Source organism: Lates calcarifer, linkage group LG17, assembly GCF_001640805.2.
Source record: "Lates calcarifer isolate ASB-BC8 linkage group LG17, TLL_Latcal_v3, whole genome shotgun sequence".
Classification (NCBI taxonomy): Eukaryota; Metazoa; Chordata; class Actinopteri; family Centropomidae; genus Lates; species Lates calcarifer.
In genome coordinates this window covers 22,260,850-22,285,881 of record NC_066849.1, presented here as the reverse complement: position 1 = coordinate 22,285,881, position 25,032 = coordinate 22,260,850, and the positions used below count along the sequence as shown (strand labels likewise).

At 39.7% G+C, this 25,032-nt stretch overlaps 1 protein-coding gene across 3 annotated transcripts in view; it reads left to right on the top strand.

The window, feature by feature from the left end:
- The first annotated feature begins 2,969 nt into the window (after positions 1–2,969).
- Positions 2,970–25,032, top strand: part of LOC108895279 (ephrin type-B receptor 1-B) — a 105,484-nt gene continuing 83,421 nt past the window's right edge. For all 3 annotated transcript variants that reach the window (XM_051077279.1, XM_051077280.1, XM_051077278.1), the window contains exon 1: positions 2,970–3,334. The gene's annotated coding sequence lies outside the window, so the exon portion shown is untranslated. The remainder of the gene's footprint in view (positions 3,335–25,032) is intronic.

The window sequence follows — 25,032 nt, the reverse complement described above, 5'->3', positions numbered from 1 at the left end:
CTACCATTGAACAAAAAGACTCCACAACTCTTGCTGGACAAATTTAAGTGACTGTCTGGAGACAGAGTAAACATAATTGTTCTGCTTATGTGGCATCCAGCAAAGCCTGTAATCGATTTGCAGGCCTCCACCTGTGGTTTAAAAGAGGCAAACTCGATGCTAATGTTTTTCTTGGAAATTTTAAATTCCAACTGCTGGCTTTAAGATAAGAAGCATCTATCTTTCTTTGTCTGCCTTTCACTTAGACACAGACATACACGACTCTTTAAGATACTGGTCAATATGTACCTGGATGCAGTAGCTACTGAATAAAGGTGATTGTTGTAGTGGTACATGGTGTAGTGTCATAAAAGCTGTTGACCAGTGAGATGTCATTTTCAGAGACTGCGAATGGACTGTCTGGGCTGGAAAATGTAATGTCACAGCAATGGTCTGTACGGTCGTGTTGCTGAGCAGCTTCTTCTCCTTTATATAAACAGTGTAAGAGAAAGGGAGCTGCAGAAGATGAAGGAGATGAGGGACAGGACAAAAACTTCAAGCGTAAATTGATCTGAGGCCATTAGGGACTGAAATGTATCCGAGCTTTACTTTTCAATAACACAGAGTGAAGTCTTCAGTCTCAGTCTTCCTTTAATACACACTTTGTCAATAAAACTTCTAGGTTGTTGGTACAGCTGTAGCAGAGGGCAAAGAAACTTTTTAGCACTTCCTGTTCACCCATTATTCCATAATATTTTAGTGTCCTGTCAACTTTCAGGATACTAGTACTACACAGAGCTATCACAGACTGCTAGTGCTATGAGAAGTTACATGGAAAGGTTATCTGTGTAAGGATAGATTTAATCTTTTCGGCCATTATGGTCAACTTTAAAACAGTATCGCAGTGTAAAAAATCCTTGAAAACTTTAAGCCTTGATTCATCTCAAGGTCTCTCATCAAAAATGGTCCATTTGTTTTAATTGGGAGGGTGTTGAAGGGTGAAAGCTGGTCATATATTTTAGGGAAGTGACTTAATTAAAAGAGCTGCACACCCACACAGGTGTTTTCACTCTGGCTGATTAGACCTCTGCTCTGGTTGAAGTTGGGTTGAGCCACACTGGGAATTACACAAGTTCAGTAAAATTTATGTAACCAATTATGGTGATAGAGATTAGTGTTGTCCCAGGTGCAACAAAACTAACTGGATAGTTAAGTAAATATTATTCAACACAGTCTTGAAAGAAGGTCTAATTAGTTAAAAGAAGTGAAAACACCTGTGTGGATAAAGTGTAAGAATGACTTAACCCACTTTGTCCCATGTGGGATTCCATGGTCTTGGGTTTTTCTGTTGAAGGCTACACCATTTATGAGGTTGTTTTTATGTCCCACAGTAAGGAGAAAAGGTCCATCACTCAATACTTGGCAATAAAGACAGGCTAAGGACAATTAAACTTATTTCCTGAGACCTTCTGCTGTCTTGGATGTCTCTTACGTAGTTTGGACAGTCAGGTACCCAGGCAGACCTTGTTTTTTTCAGCCTGAGTAGATTCTGTTTTCCATTAGAAAATGGTAAATTGCAACTATAAAGGGATTCACATGGTCAGAAACAATACTCAGATCAGCTGTGGCATTTAAATGAAGATTGATTGGTGTTAAGGGATCTAAAGTGTGCCAAGAAAACATTCCCCACACCATTACACCACCATACTGGACTGTTGACAGACGGCAGGTTGAGTCCATGGTTTCATGCTGTTGATGCCAAATTCTGACCCTACCATCTGCGTGCTTCAGCAGAAATTGAGAGTCATCCGACCAGGCTATGTTTTTCAAGTCCTCAACAGTCCAGTTTTGGTGAGCCTGTGTCCACTGCAGCCTCAGATCTCTGTTCTTGGCTGACAGGAGTGGAACTTGACATGTCCTCTACTGTTGGAGTCCATTCACCTCAAGGTTTGACGTGTTGTGCCTCCTGAGATGCAAAGATGTAAGGAGTGGTTGTCTGAGTTATGCTCTCTGTCAACTGGATGTTTTTCTCCTTTTTTGGCATCATTGTGAGTAAACAGTAGAGACATTTTTGAGTGGAAATCCCAGGAGATCAGCAGTTTCAGAAACACTCAAACCAGTCCGTCTGGCACCAACAATCATGCCACATTTAAAACTACTGAAATCACATTTTTCCCCCATTTTAACATTTGCTATGAATGATAACTGAACCTCCTGACCTGTATCTGCATAATTTTGTATACTGCACTGCTGCCACATGATTGGCTGATTGGATAATTGATTGACTCTGCAGGTGCACAGGTGCTCCTAAGTAAGCGCTGCGTGAGTATAGGACACATCCTGCTCTGCTTTGACAAGTGGTTATTTATGTCAGAAAGGTAGAGAAGTCTATGAAAAAGCACACTACATTGATCCATTATAGTAACATGCTTTTATCAACACCTGCTGCTTCATTTGCAAAGGTAAGGCCTTTCTAATTTCATCAAACTGTAGCATGTCACACAACTCTTTTCCAGTACACAACAATGCCAGTAATCAGCAAACTTTTAGACCGTCTTGCCTTCACCATTGCATGGTTGTTTCGGATAGAAAACATTGCCATAATCTTTTGAAAATAGGTTTTAGAAAGTACAATATTTACAAGTAGTGTTATTTTGTATATCTTTACATCACATGATTGATGTAAGGAAACAAAACAACCAGTTTGAAGAGGGCAAGATAGCCTCTTGCTGACTAAAGCATGGTGTGCTGTAGAGTTGTAAGTCATCCTTGGCTGATCAATGGATTGCACTTGGTCTCTCTTTTTTTTTTTTTTTACTGATTACATTATCAGTGTTATTATTTTAGTCATTTTTACAGCTTTAAGCCCCTTAGGGAAAGACCAAAAGCCAGTGTGGTTGCTATACCTCTGTATCACCACTGGGTGTCACTGTCCCGTCACCGAGCCACCACGCCGGGGCGGGGGGGGACCTGACCATTGAGCATAAAGCTTGGGTCAGGTGGAAAGGAACGGGTGATTGGTTTACGATCCGCCACGCTCTCTTCTGATTGGACAGGGAGGTGTGAGAAAGCGGAGGGTGAGGAGGAGGAGAGAGAGTGGAGATCCACCAGCAGACTATCCGCTCCAGTCCCCCGGTGACTCTGCCGGTGCAGCAGCGCACACACACGCACATACACAGAGCACCCAGAGGACTGAGATGTGACTGTACATCGGAGGAATACAGCGTGTTTCTGTGGGGATTTTCTCTGTCAGCGGGATAATGGGAGCGGACAGGCGAGGAGTCATTTCGGCCATGCGGGCCACTTGGGTTGCGGCGCTTCTCAGTGTGATTACTACCGGTGTTTGCAGTGGAAGGTAGGTGGGCAAAGAGGGGACATTTTCCATGTTCAGCTGGTGGTGAAAGAAGGATGCCGCAAAAGCTGTCCTGTCAACTAACCTTGTTTCTTAGAATCATTAGAGTCTAACAATCCTGTGATATTCTTATAAATACTTACAGTTTAACTTTGTGTGGAGCTCTATGCAGCTTCCCACGGAAACTTATGTTGTGATATCCCTCTGCAATTTATCATAAGGAGTTTTTCACTCAGGCAGGGTGAGTTGTGTGTATTTGAGGGCTTTAAATGAGGGTTGATTGCCTTTCAGCAGTGGTATTTGGGACCATACAGGAACGCTGCTGTGCAGTATTGGAGGTGTTAGTTATTGCTCTCATATGGAAAAAGACATGCTTGATATTAGAAACCCTCGGGCTTTGTGTGCTAGAGCTCCTCTATGCCTTTTGAAAATGTTGTTTATTTTACTTTTGTACAGTCATCTGAAATGCTCTCAGTATCGAAATTGTCTTATAATAATCTCAAAGGACGTAAAATATGTACAAAATAGGACGCAGCATGATGTATTCCATGGGCATTTATATTCCCATACAGCACTGCCTTCATATAATTTTAGGGGCTTAAATCATAGTTACTCACCCATAATCCTATTGCACAAGGTACCTAATGTCCTCTGATATGAATATATTGGATCATATTTTGTGTGCTGTTCGTATCAAACATGACTGTGCACTGTTGTGGCTCTATTAACACACAGGCTGCTGCTCACCTGGAGCAGCAATCTGAATCATAATTATAGCTCGCAGGTGCTCAGTGACTCCGTGTAGTTGCTACTACCTCCCCCACCGCATCACCTCCTGCTCCTCATGCTGAACACCCCCCCACCCCCAAAGCACCATCACCCCCTGCTCCTCACCAAACATCAGCTTCTGACTCTTTTTGCTGCAACTCTCCAAGTATGGCCTCCTCCCACTTCTCCCAAAGCGTCACCTACCTACGCTTCTGCTGCTCCTCCCTGAGCACCCCTCACTGCTGCTGCTGCTGCTCCTGCTCCTTCCTCTTCTCCTTCTCAAGCTTCATCAAACATGCTGCTCGTTTTCCTTCTCCCCAAGCATCACCTGCTGCTCCTTCTGTTACGTCACCTCAAGCATCTCTTAATGCCACTGCTCCTCTTCAAGCATCGAAATGCACCACTGCTGTTCTTTCTTATCCTTCATTTACTCCGGTTCCTGCTCCTTTTCCTCAAGCATGACCTCGTGTTCTTTCTTCTACTCCACCCCAAGCATATCCTACTGCTTTTCCGATTGCTTCTCTCTAAGCATCTCCTCCTGCTGCTCCTTCATAAGCATCATCTCCCTCTGCTCCTCTCTGAGCAATACCACCTGCTTCTCTTGTTCCGTCTCTATGTGACCTCCTGTTACTCTTCCCAAAGTATCATCTAACGGTCCTGCTGTTCCTCACACAAAATGTTTGCTTGGCTGCTCCTCAAACATTACCTTTTGCTCTGTGTGTGTTTTCTCCCCAAGCATCACTTTCTGTTGCTGCTGCTCCTTCTCCCCTATCACCTCCTGTTCCTCCTGTTGCTTCCCCAAGTATATCCTACAGTCACTGCACCTCTCCACGGATTTAATTAAACTCTTGCTGCTCCTCCTCAAGGTTCACCTGCTCCTCTTTCTGCCTCGTCTTCTCAAGCAGGACACTCTACTCCTCCTGCTGCTTCTACCCCCTTTCTCCTCATCCTCCCCCTGCCTCTCCTACTCTTCCTCAGGATCCCCGTCTCCTGCACCTCTCATCCCCCACCGTTCATGCTACCGCTCCTGTACGAGTCTTCATACTCCACCTCTCCCTCTTGCTGCTCCTCCTTCAGTCTTCTCTCTTGCAGCATCTCCTATCATCCTCCACCCCCATGTCCTCTACTGCTTTTCCTCCTCCTCCTGCTCCTTCTGCTGCTGCTGCTTATGGAAGTGCTAGATTAGTCTACTGCTGTGTTTTAATGGTGCGCGTAATGACGGGCGCCGTAGTGAGTCTCCCCCATTATGATACATGTAAATGTGTTGAAGGGCAGGTCTATTTTGATTAAACAGAACGCTGCGTTTGTGTGTGTGTGTGTGTGTGTGGGTGTGGGTGTGGGTGGATGGGAGAGAGGTAGAAGGTTAAGACAGAGAGGAGAGACAAATAGGTACAATGTGGGTGGTGGGTTGTTTTGTGGTCACGCTGGCCTTTTCATGGTAAGTAGGTGCCTAATGAGCTGATGCATAAGCTGATCTGAGTCTGTTGGTGTAAAATATACTCGTTGCTGACACAGTCGATGCTATTATCTCCGCTCTGTGTACACTTGTCCTCTGTAAACTTTTTTTATAGAGCCCAACTGGTACAACAGCAATCCCAAAACATCTGCAAATCTCTCAGTTTGAGAGGCCAGAACCTTTTTTTTTTTTTTTTTGGTCACATGATTAAACGATTATCAAAACTGTTGGTTAACTAATTGTTTCAGCCCAAATCTGTTGACAGTAAGTATAGGATTGTTGAGAAAAGCTTCCATGTAGCTGTCATGGCATAGAGAGCGACAAAGTAAATTAATACATAAAGATGAATTAGTTGTGACAGGCTATTTTAGCTCTAATCAAAAATTCATTATATGGCCATTATACAGGCTTACACAAAACTTAATTTTACTTTTATTATAGTTAAATATTGGGCTACAACTAATAATATTTTATTATCAATTAATCACCTTTTTTTTTTTTTTTTGGATAATGGATAAATTGTTTGTTTATAAAATACCCATTATAATTTCCCACAGCACAAAGAGGCACTCATATTCCAGAGAATATTTGGCACATTTGATTGAAAAATGGTTATGGATGCTGATACATTTTCTGTTGATAGCTAAATATTTTCATCTGTAGTTCAGTTCATTATTCCTCTTTTGTTTAAGTATTACAGACTTTGATATTGATCATTTAACTTTAATTTAAATTAGGATTTTATACTTTTCGTGGCCATACTTTGTATCTTTGGGTTTTGAACTGATGGTCAGATAAAACAATCTGGATACACTGCCTTGGGCTGCGACAAGTGATAACATTTTATACATGAGAAAATAATCAACAGATGATTTGATCATGAAAGTAATTAGTTGCAGCCCTAACAAAGTCCCACTTAGGTTCTTGGTCAAAACTCACATTTTAAGGGGTCCTAAAAATTAGTGTTAAAAAATAAATGTTGTCCAATTTATCTTAGTAAATGTATTAATTTCAAACCTCAATATTGGCATCCACTTCAGAAATCCAGTATCAGTCAGGCTCTAGTGTTTATCTACCTGTCTCCAGGTGTTTTTCTTTGCATCTTGATTCCCCACCCCTGCTGATAGTTATGTATTGTGTGAAATGTCTTTGTGTTGATCATATCTGTTGTTTACAAAGGCATTCATAAACAGCTTTTTGAAAGCGTGAAGTCAAGCAGCCTTTGCAGATTTGGGGATGAGTGGTGATGCAGGAAAACAGACCAAAATACTTGAGAAGTTTACTATCCAAAACAAAAGTGTAAGGGCTACATTATTCTGGCTGTCGTTGTTTGCTGCCATCTATGTAGCCTGAGATTGCTGCAGTTGTTCAGTGACCTTTACTTTCCCTCAGGATTTGGACCGATTCAGAGAGGCCAAAACACAGTACAGTAATCCAGCATTTGACCCTGTTATTTTGAAAGTCAATGCAAACCCTGACCCAGCGGATATTGTTGGGTATAAGTGCTACATATCCCACAAACAAGCCTTGGGAAGGGTGGCAAAGTCATCTGTGTCTAAACAAATGCCCAGTCAGCAGCAGGCTCTGTCACTGAAATTGCTGATTTGTGTCAGTGTTGAGTGTCAAGGGGTCGAGGAGTTAATTTCCTTCGACTTTTTTACGCAAGAGCTGCAAGTTGAAGCCTAATTCTGAAATCTTGGAATTGTTGTGCCTCTGCTTTACTCTGCCATACCTGGCATGGATACATGTCAAATGTGCACTGTACATGTGATTACACTGCACATATTAATTCTGTTCCTACACATAAACTATTTCTGTTCTTTCCCCTGTAGCCTGAACACATACATGCTGTGCCCCATCTGTCATCTTGTTGGAATGCCAAAGGTTAAACATCCTAGATCCTGTTTTAGATGCTGGTATTAACATGACAAGCTGTAATTTGTGACATTGTTCAGTGTGTGTGTGTGTGTGTGTGTGTGTGTGTGTGTGCGCAGCAAATGATGAACAAATGATCTCCTCGGGGGAAACCTATCACACACTTATTGCAAAGAGATACACAGATGACACGCTGCACGTACAGTTTCGCCACACATACACACATACACACACACATATGCATACTGTACCCTGCACCATGCTCTGCCATCTCATGTTTTAAAGATGTGGTTTCTATATTCATCTGCTGACAGGTTATCAATGTGACAGACAGATAGTTGAACTGGGGAAAAGTGGGAGCTTGGAAGAAGATCCTCCGCGTCAGTCCTGAGGCTTTTACTCCAGTGCTCCCCAGTCTATTTTTTCCTTAGGGCCTCCCCTCAATATTAAATATGTATTTCCACACAGCAATCAAATTGTTTCAGAATAAATTTGGTTTTCCTCTTCCGTAAGGTACTTGGAACCCTGTGGGAATATTAACCTTTTGCTGAGAGTCCTGGGCTTTGGTACTGTATTTCCCACGGTGAATTGGGCATCAAGAGGCAATTTTGGATCAGTCGGTCTGTTATTAGACACCACGCTTCTCTATACCCACGGGCTATCAGACTTCACTATCACAGTTTTCAGTGGTTCAGGATGTAATATCTAACAAAACATGCCCAAAGTTTACTGAGACTTGATTAATAAGGTACATTAGTGTGAAAAATATATCCATAACTATGAATCTTCACACCTTGGCTGTGAATTTTCACACACCTCAACAATTTTGTTCTTATATTCAAGGAAGGACTTGTGGGTCCACTGGATCACTGATGAGTCATGTCATTTCCTGAGGAAAAATCTCAGTTTTTAATGCATATTTTTGGCAGCATTTCCATACCAAATGTTTGGGTCACAATGCACATCCCATTCTGATGATTACAGATTTAGTCTGTACACATGTTCTAAAATTGTTAATGGTGTAGATGTAGATATTGCCAGAGTGGTTTTCATTCCATTTGGGGCAAGTCTGAGTCAAGCCTCAAGTCTTCAAAGGAAAATTTCCCTTCCACAACTGTGTTAATAATTGAGGTTGAGGTTTCATTATTGACCTTGGGAATAACAGACAAAGAATTCTTGGCATAAGAAAAGTCAGTAAATTTGAGTAAATTTCATCCACTGATGAGGGCCATGAGTTGGAGATGTGGTTCTAAAAAGTTTCCAGTGGCAACTCTTTTCCACTGGTTATTGAACCGGTTCTGTTCAGGATTCCTGGAACCAAACCAGCCAGTGTTTCTGCCACATTTGACCAAAACCACTGTAAGATGGTTCCAGTTTTACACAGAGATCACGCAATGTTGGCCTTAAGAAGACCCTTGAGTATGCTGCCTCTCTTTGTTTGTTGCAGTGTAATGTTGATTGGCGTCTGTTCGACTCCCCCTTTTCTGTAGACATCAGTTCGGCTCTGTGACTATTCCCACTGCCGTTTAAAAGGTGAGGAGATAAGGTATCCCCCCCCATTCCACCTCTCTACCTTTTATACACAATGGAGATCTTTCTGACCTGTAGATCATGACATGCTCATTGATGTTGTCATGATTCATGTTTGAAAACCTGCCAATGTTTGGTTCTAGGTGTGAACCAACTTTTTGGGTTTGGAACCAGTTTATTTTTGGTCAAAATGCTCCAAACGGTTCAAAATTAGGTTCATGAACTGGAACGGAACCCATCCCATCTTGGTGGAAAAGGGGTAGATGTTGGTGGAAAAGCTGACTCAGACAATGTCCTTTCACAATGATTAAACAGATGATTTATTATTTTTTAACCAAACATGTGAGTTGAAAGTTATTAAAAGTCCAATTCCTGCTTATTATTAATTTAGTCCAACTTCTTCAGTCTATAATTCTCAAGTCTGTCCAAATCTGTACAATTCGACTGTCCTTAAACAGAGGTTTTTATTTTGAGGCCAATATTAGCCTTCTTTTATTTGATAATTGAAAGTGGAGAGGTGTAGTGGTGAGAAAATGAGAGAGAGAGAGAGAGAGAGACAGAGGGAGAGAGATGGAGATTACACACAATAAAGGAAAAACACTGTGGTTGGGTGAAACAATTAGTCAATTAATTGATCAGTCTCTGGTTTCCAATGTGAGGATTTACTTCTTTGTCATTATAAATCAAACACCTCTGGTTTTTAGACTGTTGGTCAGACAAAAGAAGCGATTTACAGACTTCTCCTCAGGCTCTGAGAACATTTCATAGACTGACCTATTAATCAGTTAATCATGAAATTAATTAACAGACTAGTTGACAATGGAAAAATATCATTAATTGCCCCACGCTTATCTGTGCTAGTGACTGACCTCTGATAGGGATAAACTACAAGTTACACACAACTAGAAGGTGCTTTGAATAAGAGAATAAGATGAGTGGTCCCTGCTGTATACAACCTGCACATTGATTATACAGTTTACATCAACAACAGCAGTCAATCAGCATGTAAACCACCTTCATTACAGACATTTAACTACAATCTCTATTTCTCCTCCACAGCTGCCATTGCTGACATGTTTCAAAAAGCGCAAATTGGTTTTAGCAGCAGAGAGAAGCAGAAGGCTTGCACATTATAAAGCACTTCACCACCCCAACTCCTCAGGTTATTTGCATAACAAACCAGTCTAAATAGATTATATTTCCTGATATGAAACTATAATTGATACTGTTAGAGAACAGAGCACTGGTGGGCATAAAGGGAATGAAAGAATCCTTTGTTTTCACCTAAAATTCTCCTTTTCCTTTCACTGGGGTCCATTATAGTCACTTCAACTAATTTGCAGCTCAAAGAGTCACATCAATACACAGCTATGTTAGACAGACGACAATGGCATGCTCCTTGAGTTGTTCTGTTTTCTGTATCGATTATCTTTTCTAACATGCAAGGTAAGCGATAGCATCAATTACCCTTTGTTTCAGGCAAAGGCAAAATAATTTCTCTAACCTCTTAAGGTAGACTGCACCAATAAAAAACACCTTCATTTATCCTGACCTCAGGCCTCTCCCTGACTCTACCTATCGGCCGAAGAGAAGAAAAAACGGAGAATGAGAGAATCTGAAATATGCATTTACTGCTTCTGAATGCAAATTAAGCATAAAAGGGAAGCAGAGATTGCTCCAGATTGCAGGACTTCTCCTTATAGACTGCAGTGATGGCACAACACCATCATTGCACTTCAGAAACAGGGTGTTACATGCATATGCATATTCTAAATGCAAATACTAATTGTTTAGAATATACTAAAAATTGATCATCATATGTTTCTAGAGCCCAATGTGGCACCTTCACATTGCTTGTTTTTTCGTTTAAACCTCCCAAAATATTCATTTTAGAATGATACAAAACAGCAAAAAGCAGAAAAAAGAACTAGAATCAGTGGATGACGCTTTATGACTTAAATGATTAATTAGTTATCAAGATAGATGCAAATTAAACATTTATTTATTTACTGATTGCTTCAGTTGTAGTTTATATTAAATGTATGTGTTTAGCTATTTTAATTCTTTACTCTTAAATTACACCCTCAAGTATCCCCTGAGTTTCTGACAAAAAGACCAAAACTAGCAATTCATTAGTCTATGTTTTAGTACTACTCTGTCTGCCTGTTTGCACGACTGTGCTCACAGATGGCCATGCTGGATATTAAGGAGCAAAACGTGTCACCATTGGAGCAAAAGAAAAGGGAGGAGAGGACATAATTCAGCTGACAATTCAGCCTTAGTTTCGTTAGTCCACTCAATATTTTCCCACCAGCGTTGTGGAATGTCAAGCTGAGTGAGCATTTTGCATCATGCTTATGGAGTCCTCTTACCTGGGCGTCCACTTTTATGGAGCATAACCACAGAACTAAATCGTTTCCAGTTACACACACATTGTCTGACTGTGGACTTACTGATCTCTTTGAGATGACTCTAACCCTTTCCAGCTTAATTCAAATCAGCAATTTTTGAGTGTATTTTTACTAATCAAAGTGGCACCAGCCCAAACCTCCAATCTTGTTTTGTTCTCTGGACTCTAGGTTTCCAAACTTCTGATTTCTGATACCTTGTGATTAAAATAAACTTAAGGCAGCAATGAAATTTTTCTTTGTCATCAAATAATCTGCAGATTATTTTCTCAGATAATCATTTTGTCTTTGAAATGTCAATAAGTAGTCAAAAAAGCTTTCACATCACAAATTGCTTAATTTGTTAGACCATTAATCCAATTGTCTTTTGATCAACTAATTACTTGATCATTGCTGCTTTTTATTACATTTGAAATCAACTTTTTGTCAGAAGAATATTATGTCATTGCTTCTTTCAAAAAAATTTAAACTGTTGAACTTTAATCAGTTAACTAGTGAACTGGCAATGTAATATGCCCTTCTACTCTATTCTTTTCTATTCTATTCTACCACCACACTGCATGCTGCATACTGCTGCTCTGTGCTGCAGACCTTTATAGCTCAGCATATGATTGAACATAATGGCCCATTATTTATTTGCTGGTTGAGAGTGGGCCCTTTGCCAGCCTCTTCAGGGTTCCTGCTGTGGGCATATGGTCTCACAGATAGCCATGCTGGATATTAAGGACTGTGTCACCGTTGGAGCAAAAGAAAAGGGGGGAGAGGACATAATGGGTGAGACAACGCACATCAGTGATTTTGCCTCACCTTGAAAAGGTTGGGGAGGAAAAAGTGCCTCATCAGGAATTTTAATCAGTTTTGATTGGAAAGCAATGTTAAATTACAGTAACCTCAAAATGCATCAAGGGAATGATACATGATTAATGTGTTAACTGCTGGAACTTACCGTCAACTATTCATGAGCTAACTATTGCAACCAACAATTATAGGGATTAAATGTCTATCACAGTTCCCCAGAGCCCAACATTATAGCTGGTTTCATCCAGCCAACACTCAAAAACCCAAAGATAATCAATCTACAATTATATGTAACAGGGAAAAGCAAAACTAATGACACTCTGTCAGCTGTGTGTAAGTTGCTGTGTAAGTGCAATGTCACATCCTAATTCACAAATGTTGGCATGCTAACATGCTGAACTAATATTGTGAATATGGTTGACATATATCTGCTTAACAACAGACTTGTAACATTGTATTTTTGAGCATACTAGCATGCTAATGTTAGTGTTTAGCTCAAAGCACTGCTGGGCTTAGGTAGAACTTCAGAGAGTTGCTTGTGTGGGTGTCGACTTCTAGTCATGTTGCTTGATAAATAACCTAAATGAGTAACTGATCATCAAAATACTTGTCAATTTGCTGTCAATCAAAAGTGTAATTGAATAATCAAATTTACAGTTGCAGCTAACAATTATGTAATTATTGATTAATGAAAAGTGAAAAGTGTGTGTTATAATTTCAGACTGTTACTGCTGAAACCAACCAAGATATTTAAGACCAAGAATTGTTTCTCACTCTATAAAAACCATTTTCCTTTCCATTGTAAGCTCATAGTTGTACTTTTCCACCTGCTCAGCCCTGTGTTCCACCTTTAGTTTAAACTTTATCAAATCATGGTAGGTTGACCAAGCGTCTGTGCTCTTTTATAGCTGTACCCAACTTTACACTCGCTTGGTTTCACCCACACCTGCCTTTTACTGCCACAGGCTTCTGTTCTGTTGGCAGCTAAGCTGCTCTGCTGGAGCAGTGGGGCATTCAGCAGTTTTGCTCAGGAACAGAAGGAAAGTGACCACAGGAAAAAGAAAATGATTGTTCTGGTCCAACACGTGTACTCTGAGTGTCGACTTTTGTCTGGCAAAATGTCACACACTTGAACTAAGCATGTATTGTGACCCTACAGATCAGGCTTTTTTGTGGTTATATATTTCCCTTTTGTTCTGTTTTACTAAATTTCCAACACGACAGATGGAAAAGCAAAAACCAGGACAGAGCACACAGGCAGGGGAGCGGCAGGGGCTATTTTACTTTTGACAGTTTTACTCTGTGTGACAGCAGTTATGATAGCAAATCTCCTGAGAGACGGGGAGAGCAAAATAGGGATGTAGAAGGATAGAAAATGAGTTAAAGTACAAAAAAGACATAAAGAGAGAGACAATGAAGCCAGTGGTTAGCCCTGTGTAGTTTGATATATGGAGCTGAGAGCCAATAAGTGTCAGGTCCCTCCCACCAGGAGCCATTTTAACAAGCTCTTAGTATTTGAGTGGCTGTTAGCAGGCCTGTAATCCAGCCAGGCAATTTCTGACTGCTGTGGACTTTATATTATAAAGCTGTGAACACATTCATAAATATACATAGGTAAATAGAATAGAATAACCTGCATGTACAATTGTGTGAGCCCTCTGTCTTAGACTGTTGATCCATCCTAAAAAAAAAACAAACAAAAAACTGATATATTATTCTGTAAGGTATTGTGTTAGATTTTCTAAAACAAGAGTGAAAAGATATGAGACACAGGAGTTGGCATTCAAACATCTTGTTGGTTATGAGCCAAATTCAATATTCACTCCACAAACATACAGCTACATTGCAAATATACAGTGTGCTGTGTGCTTTAAGCCCCTGGTCCACCTGGACACTTCTGAGCTGTAATACATTGCTTCATCCCAGAATGAGAAAATGAATTTTTTATTCAGGTCCTGGCCTGAACCCCTGCTGCATAATCCACAGTCCACACACTAACGTACAATATACTTGATCCTTTGTATGAAACCAGCCTACTACAAGAACATATAACTGCGAGCAGCATATATCCAAGCAGAGATGTTATAAGGGAAGAAGAACTTTGATCCAGTGAACACTGCACTGCTTATTTTTTAAGAAAGTTTTTAGTGTTTTTTTGTGTTTTTTTTGCTATCAGATGAAGACAGCACAACCCACATTTTTTTGGGTGTAAATGATTGATGAGGACAAAAATCTTTGGAATCAGTGCAGTATTGAATAAGAACAGTGTACCCAACAACCCGCTGACAGCTACTGCAGTGTGATCCAATGGGCAATTGTCCATGTCAAATGAAGTCCATTAACGTGCAGCTTTTTGCCTCTGACAGGTTCACATTGTTACTGTATTCCTACAGAGATAGACTTTTTTTTTTTTTTTTTTTACAGAGTAAGATCCTTGTTGTTTAACCAAACCTTGCTATATATCATTACCAGACTCCATTGACAAAAACAGTAATTTTATCAAGCAGAACATGGCAGCTGCTGGAATGGCGCTGCCCCTATCAGTTTGTTTGTTTGTGTTATGTGACTTTCAGCAGTGGAAAAATTATTCAGATCCTTTACATAAGTAAAAGTACCTGACAATAACACAAATAAACGGACTAAGGCAGTGCTTATACCAATAGTCTATGTTCTTTTATTCTTGACCGTTCCACAACCTCAACCATGTTTTAATTATTGTAACCAAGACAACGAATGGCCTCTAATGTTAAAAAGGTATTTATTTAGATTTTTTTTCTAAATCTAACCAAAGCATGACCATTCCATAAACTTGTGTGTTTATTATTGTAATTATGGTGATGAAGGCCCGGTACACTGCTGCTGGTATACTCTGCCTGTTTATTGTAATGACCAAAAGTCTGTATTCCCATTAGCATTGGGGCACAATTTCATTCACACACTTCTATTTTTTTGTACTTCTTTTTTTTCTCAGTGTATTCTTTCAGTACTGTTCCAGTGCAGCACGCTATCAGTGTCTCATATTTTTCAGTGTAATTTCTGACAAAATGTTGAAGATATACAGTATAGTCTGCTGTTCAGACATCTGCCAAAGGAATGGGAAGCATGTGTAAGGTAAAACTGCAATCAAGAGATAAAATAAGGTTTTACAGTTCAGGGGCCTGATATGGATGCTAATAATCAAGTGATAATGAATAAGCTGTAATCAGATTTTAATATGCATTTTGGTCAAAACCGAGCAAACCAAATTACAAACATAATAACGGAAAGACTGGTGAGATGTTTAAAAACTTTCATGCTGTCTGGCTGATTCTTTCAGTGGTCAAACACGACTGCAGTTAGATGAGAGTCAGCTTGTACATCACTTTCTCTACACTTCTTATTTAAGTGGGCTGCAGAGTTAAGAAGTTGAGCACTGACAAACTGTGCTCCAAGTCCCACAGAAAGTATAATACAGCAGTGAGAGGTGCAGAGGTCAAGATGGGAGGGAGGAAAGCAGAGATTCACAGAGGAAAAGTGGAGTTTGATGCAGCAGCTGTGTTGCAGTCCTCGGGGTTGATCCAGGAGGAGACATGGCCACATCTTGGTGACAGCAGGTCAAACTCTGTGTGTTTGTGTGTGCAAACGCACTCAAGCAAAGCAATCCGGTTGACTAGACACCATCACTTGACTTTAAGGACCCTTGCACACCACGCACAAACACAGCATCTTCAAGGCACAGATGATGAGCACTGTGCCCATCGAAGTGACAGGGACAACACTGCTGATGGTTGAACCAAAACCTGAGGAAAAAAAGACATCAAGATAAACTCTGCATCGTTTCTGAAGCGGTAAATTAGTAAATTTCTCTCAGTGTGTCTCCTCTCTTTAAGTGAACTCAGCTTTAACCCTCATCTCTCCTTCCATTCTCCCTGTCCTTCCTCCAAACCCCCCACCCCACCCCCTCAACAACTGAGCCTCCTCAGGTTTCTACCTCAAGGAGCAAAGAGGTCAGCAAACTTAAAGCTCCCCTCCCAGGGCCAAACATATCTCCCACATAGCTGAAATTGTTATAGTATGCTTGGTTTACCTTAGTTTGCGTGCAGAATTTACATAATCATCTTCACTGACTCAGAAAATAGCTGTGGTAGGTCACGGTACAGGCGACCTTTTGGTGAACTTCAGCTACTTTAGTTACACCTCTCATCGTGAAGGGATCTCTTCACTGACATCTGATGGGTTTATGAGCAGAGAAAAGAATTTGTCTGAGTTTTTCATGTCTGTTCTGTTCTTGCACTTGATTTCACAGCACCTCTCTAAAATATGGAAGAGTGGCCTCTTAGCATTTGATTAAATAACAGGGGGTCTAAAATGGTTCATGTTAAAGCACTTCACACAGCAATCAAAAAAGTACATTCCACTATTTAGAACTATTTAAATAAACTTTATAAATTAAAGTGCTGGAATAATTTTGAAGTGGCAGTCTGTGAGTTGCATTCTTTCACGCCAAATAGTCATTGCTCTAGTATTATTATTTTATTTTATTTTTATTTTTTTTAAATATGACAAAGTTGCATGTCGACAGTAATATAATAGATGACTGCAAGTTTTTTGATATCACTTTTCTCACTGACATTTGTAATAACACAAACAAGGTAATTCTTTAAAAAACAATCAAATATTATCGTTAATTTAATACTCTTGTTTTTTAGTGGCCTTTAACAAGCACCATTTTCCATAAACTCTAGACCACTGTGTGTTAAATGTCACAGCTTCCATGAATGTCAATAGTCTGTGGTCACTTCGGACATGTCTGTAATAACAATTTCTAAAAGTGTAGTGGATGCCAATTTGAGACTGTGGACAGTAAAGCCGAAGAACGTGCTTTGTTTTCTCAGGAAGACTAATGAAGAAAATATTAAATCAGAGATTGCACTGTGCAGGTAGCACAGAGACTAGCATGACCGTGACACCAGTGCCTCAGCTCTCTATTGTTAGAAAGTTGAATATAAGACACATAGCTTTATCTTGTTTTCAGTTGATATAAAATCTGCCATGTTGTGTTACTAGGGTGTTGTTGCTTCATGTACTCTCTAATATTATTTCCAGAGTCCCACTATTCCCCAATGAGCAAGCACTTGGTGACAGCAGCAAGAAAAAACTCCCTCTCAGCAGGTAGAAACCTTGAGCAGAACCCAGCTCATGGTGGGTTGCCGTCTGCTTCGCCCAGTACTGTGTTGTTATGTTGGACATAATTGCAATGTGACATCTTTTTATCTTTATCTGTTGATAAAAGTTAAGTTTCTTCAGGTGACACTCTTCTTGCCTCAAATGTGAAGTATTTTGATTTGGCTTGACTCATTGACCATTGTTTAGTCTATAAAGAGCCAAAGAATAGTGTAAATGCCCTTCAGAAATGACTCATACCCAAGATGATGTACTCGGATGTTTTCATTTTTCTGTACCAACAGTCTAAAAGCCAAAGATATTCAGTATATAGTGATTTAAAATAGAGAAAAGCAGCACATTCTCATGTTTGACCAGCTGGAACCAGAGACTGTCTGACAATTTTGTTAAAAAAAAAAGAAAAAAAGACTTACATGAATAATTTATTATCTAAATTGTTATGTAAATGAGCAACCTTTAATGTTATACATTAAATACTGATGGATCTAACTGATTTTAGTAACATAGAGCTCTGCACTGGTTTCTTCCTCTTGGGGGTCACGCAAGCAGCCACCCCCCATCTTCACTTTGTGGTCTGTGGTGTGTCTGGTAGCGTGCGGCTCCACACTGACATGACCAAGCTTCATACTGTGCGAACATGTGTCTCTTAGCCGTGTTGCACACTCTGAGTTAGCATAAGGTGTCTCACTGAGCTAGCGGATGTCTTCCAGGCTGGCTTCAGCAGAACATGTGTCACCAGATTGACCCGCAGATAGATTGAGAGACTGTTAGGGGAGATGCAGCAGAGGCGTGGTGGCATTTGGTCAGCTGATATCTCTCTTTTTTTCTCTTTGTTCATCTCTGTCTTTCTCTAGCTGTCTCCGGGGAGACAAGCGGAGACACATGCTGACATGAGATAAACAGATCTGTGACTAATGGTCTGCCTTAATAGAATACAAATTAGATGATTAGGCAACCTCTTTTATGCCAAGCAAGGAAACTCTGCTGACAAAATAATGCTTAAAGCTTGAGTCTGCTGGTTTTTAATTATCTCCTTACTGTATATCCCATCTGTTAAATAGAGGGATGGTTTAACATTAAAACTGGTGGATCAGTTTGGAGGTATGCTTTGTTCAGGGGAAACACTGATTGGTTTGTCAGGTCGTGCTGGTCCTGTTGTGTGCAGTGTGGTGCATGTTGGATTGACTCGAATATAAACTACAGTGTCCATGTTCATGGTAATGAAGGGACATCCACTGCAATGATGTGGCTCTTTCATGTATTTTTTAACTGTTTCTGAACAACAATGGAGCTCTAAGGCACAGAGGAATAAGATACACAGACAATGCTTGCTGGAAGAATCATTCAATTGTTTATTTATCTGAGAGATGAACAAGAATGATACAGAATATCAGTAGACATACCCTTTAGGAATTTGAAAAAAATCATTATCAGAACAACCCTCAGTCTCTCCCTTTGTTTGTCAGACAAACCAAATCCACACTCCAGATTACCTTTATTCACAAATCACTTTTCAGTGCAGCCTGACAATCCAAAAGGTGATGACATAAAAAAAAAAAAGCAGTTAATGACGTTTATGGCATTTGATGTGAAAGTAAGTTACATAATTCTTACTTTGTCTTTTCATAACATCTTTATATAATACCTTTACTTTGTTCTTCACATTTGATATATGAACATGGCAGCAGGAATTCATTCTGTACTATATGGAGGAAAGTGATTTTTCTATTATGAGCTTCTAACCTTTACAATGTTTCTTATATTGGTTTCATATTATTATGTTTCTGTATTCCACAATACGTGTGAGGCTGAGGATGTTGGTCATATGTCTGTCATTGGTTACTTGATTATGTCATTTAATTACAAATATAATTAGAAATAGGTTAATTGTCACTTTTCTTTGGGGTTTGTACACTGACATGTTGTAGATCTAATGACTGACATCTGAAAATAATAAAAGAAATCGCGTGTTTTTTAAAATGCATTATTTGGTCAAGTGTAATGTTTTAAGGTTTTTTGATTTAAAAAATGAGCATATTTGAAGAACTGGGTGGCTTTCAGAACAGTTTAAATCATCTGTTTCTTCACACAAAGATTTATAATTGTAGGCTCAGCTCAAAATGTTGGCTTGACGCAGAAAAACGTGGAAATGAGTGGTTCTCAGTACTTCAGTGTTCTCCACATTGCTGTCTCCATGCACTTATATAAACTTAAGAAGATGTAAGGCTGCTGTGGGTGTATTCTTTGTGAACAGGACGAGCTTGTCACCATTTGAGATGCAGTGTAGATGTACTTAGACACACAATAAACACTGTGGCCCATTTCCTTTCAGATGAGTTCTATTCAGCTACTGAGCCCTTTTCTATCAGTCTTTTTCTGATCTCAAGTCAAATCTAAAATGATTTTAACGCCCCACTTTGATTGACTTTGAATCCTGTGGGTTTTGAAATTATTGTCAGTTTACATGTCAAAATCCAGAAGAAATGTAAAATGGAAGTATATTTACTTAAGATTGATTTGATGAAAAGTGTGGGGGATTGAGTCTTTGATGTCAGGGACTTGGAGATTAAATGTTGGCGTTTGGAGCTGTAATGCTCGAGCGTGAAACTCGCAGTTGTGCCTCGTCTGATTTCGTGTCCCACTCATCTTTCATTTCTGACTGGCAGCTCAGAGACGCACACAGTACAAACACTGGAAATCTCTTGATACTCTTAAAGCCCTACTGGATTTTGCTGTGTAGTTTTGTGAGTCTGTGAATTTTATGACAGCCGAAGTTGTTGTGTCATTTACAGTGTACTCTAGATGTCATACTAAAAGTTAAGTAGATTGCCAAAGTTTGACTATCAAACTAATGTAAGTACAAGTTCACTTGAAGTGCATTGCTTGATTAGAATGATATAACACACAAGTCAAACTCTCCAACTCTGGTGAAGATACCTTTCTTATAATACCATTACCAGACGAACAGGAGAATATTTCTGTCTATTCAGTGTTAAATTATAAGAGGGGAGCAGAGATTTTATAAATGAAGGTCAATTTACTATTCATATACCTGTTTTACACCACAATTAGCAAGTATATGAAGGTTTTTTAAATGTGGGTAAAGTCTCTAAAAAAGGCAATTGACTCCTTTCCCATTGCCAGCAGGTGTGTCCCATTCAGTGTCATCAACACGTTGGAAAACAGGGTGACTTTACAGTGGTTATTGTTTTATTTCTTTTACTCAAGTCAGTCTCTAGTTTCATACTCAATGCAAAGACATTCACACAGAAGACACCAGCAATCATGCATACTAACAAAGTAGGCTGTTCAACAGCATCCTCCTCCTCAAAACCCATGATATATTTCTCCCTGAGTTAATATTTGATGTCTTTATATTCCCATTTAACAAAAGAGGACAAATGGTTGCTCATCCCGTTCACCATATGTTCCACAGCGAACACATCAGCTTTAATTTGTGCCTACAGAAGCTATATCATCCCCACCCGTGCCCACTCATCCCCCCCCGTGAATTACCTACCCTATCAACGCGCCGAACATCCACTTGAACAACCGATCCAGCGTGTGATGGTGTCTAATGTGGCGTCTACAGGCGTCGCTCTCCTTTAAAAACAGAGCATGTCAGTTAGAGGCCTGTTCCCCTTGTGTTAGTCACAAAGGCACAAAGGATTCTGCCATAGTGACAGACTGGATGCTTCACACAGCGCTTGTGTCTCTGAGCGAGCGTGTGCACGTGTGTGTCTGTGTGTGTGCACGTTTCTTTTTGTGGTAGTGGCAGTTTCATGTTAACTTTTCATCCAGAGAGAGAGGGAGAAAGACAGGCTTCATCACGGGCTCAGTTCTAAAAATAAGAACCCAATATGTTCATGTTTTATTGTTGTGCCGTTCCTATTTTCTAAAAGACAATAAGTTAGTTATTTATTTATTTTACAGTGACTAGCACACCCTGTTGTCTAAAAACTCAATATGTTGCAGTTATATTTATAGTGACAAGCCTCTGCTGTGACAAGCAATCATATTCTGGAGAACCACAATACATCTTCTGTGTTTTAAAGCCACAAACCTGCCCTGCTTCTTTAAAAACAATGTATTGTGTTGACAGGTCTGCCCTGTTTTACTGTATTGTATTGAATTATCAAACACATAATATGTCTTAGTGACATAGTCATGAAACTGTACTATTGTAAAGAAATCCAACATTATAGGAGCCATATATCAGCATTTCTCAACCTTGACTGACTTTTTTTTTCTGGCAACAGCACAAATAATTTAGAGAGCTGTAAATTGTCAAAATGTGCAGGTGTCGAGGGGGGATTTAACTCTTCTCTTTCACTTTCTGAAAAGCTGAGATAGAGGTTTTCTGTAAGACGGCGATGATGTGCTCCTTTTTTCCCAACAGTGACGAACATGTCCTCTTTCATCAAGTGAAATCATGACACCGCAAATTTTCTAGGTCAATGCTGTTAACAACAGATGTGAGAGAAGGGAGTGAGAGGAGAGGTGAAATCGGAGGGTGGGAGAGAGAGGGAGCCATACAGGAAAAGACAGAGTAAGAAACAAAGACAGAGACCAGAAAGTCTGAGATTGAGTGTGTGTGTGTGTGTGTGCACGCGTGCATGTGTGTTTGTGTGGGATGTTTGTTCAATAAGAGGCTGTGACACAGATAAGTGCTCATGTGTGACAGCTCGGTTGTTCTTTTTAACACGACGGTCCCGCGCCTCTCCCAGCTTCCATTCACAACGACGACGTGTCAGCAATAGGAAAAACAACCTGATACCTCAAGGCATTGCTTACACGTCTGATCCGAAAGATCCGTTGCCGTGAGACCACACAGCTTCGTGGGCACATTTGGCCTGAAAACGTCTACCATGTGCTTCTCTCTGATGGATGGATGAAATCTGAAATCCAGTCAGCTCTTTAATTATCTGTTTACCACCTGTTGTTGTGCTCCTTTGTTTTTGCTAGCTGCTGGTGCTTTGGATTGGTGCTGATTTCAGTTGATTTTTGGCCAATTAAAGGCAGCCGAACAGGCTGTCGATGATATAGCGAATATATAAGCAAACAGTTGCTTATTTATACATCAAGTGGACAAGGGGCAACATCAGCATTCATTTGGAGTCTTGTTTCTGTCCATGTAACTAAAATAAGTCAGATAACTTTACTTTTAGTTCTTCTATAAAACCATAACAGTGCTTTAACGCTTGGAAGAGTTGAAGTGGAACTGCAGGGTCAGGTGTTAATTAGTTGTTAGTGCAACCATTTTCACATCATACATAGTCATTTGGTCCATTGTTAATATAACTTTAATCATTTCAAATTAGTTCACTTCAGTTTAACATATATACAAAATATAACAGCACAGTTCCAACAACATCAGTCACTCACAATTAATAAATATCACATGACCACAACACATTTCACATATCACGTTCATAGATCATACAACATGTCACAAATATACAACAACACACCAATACTAACATGGTGCACTGGTGCATGTTGCTGTGAAATGGGAGCAGAGGCCCTGCAGAGGGGAAAAGGGGAGTTCTCTTACTATCAGATTACTACTTGAAGTGAAAGTAGTCATCACATTAACTCAATAGTGTTTCCTACAGTGAAGTTTGTATGAGGTTGACATGTTACGATCTACAGCCACAGGCATAATGGTTCATAAATGAGACAAGCAGTAAGCTACTACATACAACACGTGTTCTACTTGTTTGCTTGTAGTAACTAATTAAGATTCCTCTGGCTTAAGGCGTTATAATGTAATATCATTAGAAATAATGACTAATTTGAAAATGATATGATCAGTGTATATAAAACCCTGGTTTGTTATTAAGAATGGCCAATTACACAACAGTTGATTTATGCTTTAAAAACCTGAACCAGAATACACCTTAGTTTTCTGATGCTTTCCTTGTAGTGGGTTATTTAAGGACTTTCTTGAAATCCATTTTTCTGCTGTAACATTATTATCTAATATCCTGATGTATTGCACATTGTACACCTGAATTGCTCTTTGCAGAATGATCTATGTGCCATTTGAGGAGAGATAGAGGTTCTTGAATTACCCCTTTTGGTAAAAGGAATTTAAATGTGCATAAATAAGAGTGAGGCTGACAGCAGGTGAGACTGAAAATACTCTAAGAGGCGTTGCACCTAATTTAGCTGCTAAGAACTGAAGAGGAAAAGCTAAAATCTACAAAGAGCAGTTCAGAAACCTAAAGTGGAACTCTGACACAGTCATATTTTATCATCATGACTGTGCTTCTGACCTCTTGGAACAGTTTAGTTGGAATGAAATGTAGAATATGAAAGCATTTTTGGGTGAGGTCTATCCTTTGAACAAAATCATAATTTGCTCAAAGGTTTAGGTAACTGCTTGGTGTCTTTTGTCAGGCTGCAGTTAGTCCTCCTCCAAAACTAGTGCACATGGTGGCATGCCCAAGTGTCGAAATCCTTTCAATGTGTGAAAGAAAATAAACAGAGATTAGCTATTAATACACCAGGACCAAGAACCCCATGTGTCTAATTTGTTTTGTGCAGCACACAGAGGAGCAGAAGTCAAGACGGAAATTAATACCCAGTATTAGCAGGAGAAGTTAGCAGAGGATGAGAGACTGACAGTTGTTATTCTGACTCTATGGTTGTCAGAGGATGTCAGCAGAAACCCAAGTATTGGCTTAGATTTGTGGTCCAACATTTAATGGACCAGTCACTGTGCCCACCAAATTAAGGTATAATTATGTTAAACTTACATCAGGTATATAAGTGTGTACTGTATGTATGAAACACAATGGTTCAGAATATTTAATTGTTCTGTTAAGAAACACTCCCCATTACAAGCAGACAGACCTTTATGTTTAAAATCTGTGGAGTGCCCCTTTAAAACGTGTCTTATTTGATAAATTTCTATAATTATGATATGCAAACCTGTAGCACTGTGGGTGGTGTATGAAGGCAGGACCTGGCCTAGATGTTTGATTTAATGGCTTTCTGTTGTGAAGAAATAAACAACAGTAAGTAAATTACAGCATGTAAATTAATTATTTCTAGCTATACATCATTACAGTAGAAAAGGTTTATTTTGCTAGCTTTCAAGAGAATTTGCTCCTGATACTATACACATCCAGTAGCTGATTAATTTGAGGGTAATGTGCCAGTACTGTAGCAATAATATATCAGCATATCTTCAAACTGCACACAGACCTAACACAGTGTACATGTCTGTCTGTTCCTCACTGGATACATGGATAAAAAAGACGATGTCTCAAAACCAAACTGTTTAATGACATGATGGTGTCATGCTATTGTGAAAAAAATAATAATTTTTTCCACAACATCTGTGGCTCCTCGTGTAAATCTATTGTTGTTGTATAGTTATGTGTATTTTTTGCTGATACAATGTGTTTTTAAACTGCTGAGCAGACTCTTTTAAGACAACAGGGTCAGCCCATTAGCTGGTACTTCAGATTGATGTTGAATGTGAAAATTATTGGGGGAGACTTTACAGGCTGCGTATAGACTGTATAATGCAGCTAAGTGCGACTGAAGGGGACTGTGAGCAGTTTTGAGACACCAGAGTATAATACTGAGTCTGCTGGAGCTCCTCTGGGCCTAATACGTGAAAACATTTCTGACAGGAGCTAAAACTTGTTAACTGTAAATAAAGCAGTGGAAAGTAACTTCACTCAAGCACT